The sequence below is a fragment of the Limulus polyphemus genome, unplaced genomic scaffold, assembly GCF_000517525.1.
Source record: "Limulus polyphemus unplaced genomic scaffold, Limulus_polyphemus-2.1.2 Scaffold8512, whole genome shotgun sequence".
In the NCBI taxonomy this organism is placed as follows: domain Eukaryota; kingdom Metazoa; phylum Arthropoda; class Merostomata; order Xiphosura; family Limulidae; genus Limulus; species Limulus polyphemus.
This window is the reverse complement of record NW_013674122.1, coordinates 15,721-19,806: the sequence shown is the minus strand read 5'-3', so window position 1 is coordinate 19,806 and position 4,086 is coordinate 15,721.

Genomic DNA, 4,086 nt, shown 5'->3' with positions numbered 1-4,086 from the left:
AATTACGCAGTTTAATTCACTCTTCCAAACATTACTGAACTTAGATCTAATTACGCAGTTTTTAAACTCCTCTGTGAAACTGTATATGTGATACTCTACTCGGGCATAACTATCTACCCTTGATCGATCAAGTTGTTTCTCTAATACCGGAATCAGGCCTAACCATGCAGAATTTAAACTAAACAAATTCTTTTTCTGATACTGGACTCTTGATTGACTCACTAAGAGACTATAAAATTTCCCAAATATTCACTTATTGTGTTATATAACTGACCCTTAATCAAAATTTATTCCAATACCCAAATTGAAAATATAATTACATCATATTTCACAAAGCATACAATTCACATAAGGCTTTTAACAAACGACAGTAATGCCTATACTTTTTATCAGATTTTTACTAATCTGTACTGAATGCATAAAGTGCCCTCTCTTCAAAATAATTTACAAGACAGATAATTGTAATACAAAACGTTTTCAACAAATAATAATATAATTCAGATACATGTAAAAACAAAACAGTATTTCAATTTTTCAAAACAATATAATAAGGCTGGAAAGCTGCAGTTAGGATTGTGGATTTCAGTTATATCACCAGCATAACTAGGTCTCAAATCGACCAAGAACATAAAAGCTTTTTATGTATATCAGAATATTTTCCCCTCAATTCCATCACTTAACATTTCAATTACCAATTTTCAGGAGTCCCTTCGCCCACCTATTGTTACACCACTCAACATAATACCTGTCTCCCCATCTGCTACAATATGTGTGTGATGCTATCTTGGCCAAGGGTTGCAAGTTAACTCCATGGAAAGTTTCCATATCAGTTTATGATGGTGTTCTGAAATGCACGAGCCTGCAAGATCGTCGAATGTCGTTCATAGATTTCAAAAGAGCATTGCAGAAAACTTCAGGGGTCTCTGTCACCATGCAACTATTTGGTCTTGCCTGTGTTCAGCCAGTCTTCCAGTAAGATGGCCAAGAAAGAAACCCCTCCTCACCAACAAGATGAAGAAGATGAGGCTCAACTGGGCCAAGGAACATGCTTACTGGACTGAAGGAATGTAAAACAAAGTGATCTTCTTAGATGAATCTACATTCAACTTGCAGGGGTCAGAAATAAAAGCATTTTCCATGATGTTGATGTGGAGAAGAGTTTCATCCATCTTGTTTTAATGCAATCATAAAGCATCTACAGGGTCAGATTATATGGGAATAAATCTTTGGCCAGGGTGTGGGATGCCTAAATTTTGTGAAAGGCACTGTCAATGCCGACAAGTTCATCAAGAACTTTGAGTCCTGGAAATTCAGGACCACTTCAATGGAGATGACCAGGATGGACCTGCTTCTTGCCACAGGTCTAAAAAGATTGATATATTCATGTACTCTATGCAACAGACATGAAATTAAGAGGAAATTTCACTCTTAGGTTTTATTTCATTGCTTCAGGTGAAGGACCATCTTTGAAGGGAGCAGATCAAGACACTTAACCGCCAGGCAACAGCCCAGATTTCTACCCTATCGAAAACTGCTGGAAGGTAATGAGTAATAAAGTACAAGAGAAGAAACCGAGAAGCACCTTGGAACTGCAGGAAACCCTAATTTGCGTGTGGTGTCATGAACTCATCCATTTCTACATTCAGTCCTTGGTGCACTCCAAGCCACTGCGTTGTCAAGCAGTTATCAAGGCCAGAGAGGGCAGAACCAAATATTAAAACAAGAAACAGAGTCTGTGACCAGTTTTTTCCCCGATTATATTAGTGGCGTTATTTTTATATAACAAGTTTACTTACTCAATGGACGTTTTCGTATTTTCCAAGTGTTTGTTGATCATCTGCTGTAATAAGTTTGTCGCGGTTGGTTTCTTAATAAAGATGCACATATGTGTTTGAATGACTGAAATATGAATCAGCTGACACCACACAATGTCTATAACCGTTTTACACTAATTCTGACACTTCCAGAATCTCGTAAAAATTACAGGAAAAGTGTGAACAAATAGGTGATACAGTTTGAAGGGTTGGTGGGGGGGGGTATATTTTCTGCTGCTCAACTTCAATAACAACGTCAGTGATCTTAACTAACAAACTTACCTCATCTCCCCATTTAAAAGGGTCATCTTCTCTGTCTTTATGTTGCTGATATTGGTGTAAGAATTGTTGGAAAGCACTGTTTCGTACTTCGTCCACATGCTTACGAGCTTCTGACCAACTAAAAGACCGGAACTCGTCTACAAGCCTCATCGAATCCCTTTTTCCCTTGATGCGACCTCAGTTATGTAAATACGACGTGCCGTCGTCCACTCACTTTCAGCTACAACGCCGCAGCAAGCATCGCGAGGATGTTTTCTCACAGTGGAATGAGCACGTGACCACTGCATCGTAGTTCCGCGCGACGCGTTTCTATTCTTGCGTGAAGTCGTCTTGTCATGTACTCTGCCACAACATTATTCCCTCAGTGAAAACAGAAAATGATGGTAAGATCTCAAGGTCATGTTCCTCAAGTATATTAAAACCTTGTTTTCATGCTGTACGTTGAAAAAAGTCCCTTTCATAATGGCGACATATAATAGCTTCAAAGACTCGCTCTTTGTTTTAGTATAGAAAAGAAGAGACAGACTTAATAAACAATACTAAACTCATAATGATTCCCGAAAGTCTTATTTTGCTAAATCATTTTTTATTGTATTTCTAAACGTGTTACACACTTCGTGCGAATCAGAAGAAAAAAGTGATGTTAATACTTAAGTTTTCTGTCTGGTTTCCGGTGGGTTAGCCTTAAGTTTACGAACTTACAACGAAAAAATCCGGGTTTCGTTTCCAATCCATGGATAGGGTGGAGATAGCCCATCTTGTAGCTTCGTGCTAAAGCACAAACAAACAAAGTATTCTTCTTTGTAGGTTTCCTGCGCATGTCAAAGGATAGTAGCTATAGGTAACCAAAGATAACAAACATTTATTTCTATAGGGGGAGAATGTTAAAAAAAACTGAAAAGTTTTAGTGATGGGAAACCATTCTTTACGAACGAAAAAACAACCAAATTACAAATTTAAAAACAAAATTAAAACATGCATCATATGTACTAATGTAGAACGCATCAAAATGTGTTTTTTTTTGTTTTTTTTTACATATGTACAATCTAATTATCCAGTTGGTCTGTCACTAGAAGAGACACTTTCTATATTCGTAACTTGTCTGCAGCTGCTACAAGATTGGCTTCTACATAACATGGACAGTCAATAAGACAGACACCTGAGACATACGTCATTCATGATGTAACGTAACTTTGCATCATTTTCAATATGTAGGCTTTAGGTTTGAGGTGGTCCACCATACTGCTCTCATCATTGCGGTAGACTGAAAGACCTTTTACAAGACACCATAAATAAGATCAGTTTGAAAAATTAAGGTGTTCAGCCATAGGAAGGTAGGTGTTCAGTCAGTGACATAAGGTTGAAGGTTGCGATAGAGACAGGGTGAGAACAGGTGCAAGATGACACCTTGATCAATGGACGCTGACTCAGCGTCAGTGGATGCACAGTCTAGCAAGTTTCTTATGGTCAGCAATGGAGACTGCTGGACTTAATGCTGGACATACGCTGGTAGCAGAGCAATTCCTCCAACTCTGTCTTCTCACGAATGCGATGTCTTCCACTATCCACTACGTCTGTAACTGAAACTGCCTAGACCCAGGGGCACCAAACAACTCGAGTGAAATATTATCATAATAACTAAATGTATTCATCTCTGACGTCACAAGTAATATACAGAATTACGTTAAAATTATGTAATAACACTACAACTGAATGTAGTTGACATAAAATTCGTATATAATGCTTACTCAGAAATAATATTGAAACTACCATTCTTTAGTCCCCACAAATGTCAAAAACAGTTTGAAATATACCCAACAAACAAAAATACTGAAACAATATGTATACTCCGTTTTCTTTTCTTTCTTTTTTTCAAAGGCCGAATTATCATATCGCGATTTTACCTTTCAAGAATAATTCGCACAAGCTACGAGTACATGAGTTACCAGAACTCAAAAGTATTCTTTCGTTTAATATCAATGACAAAAAT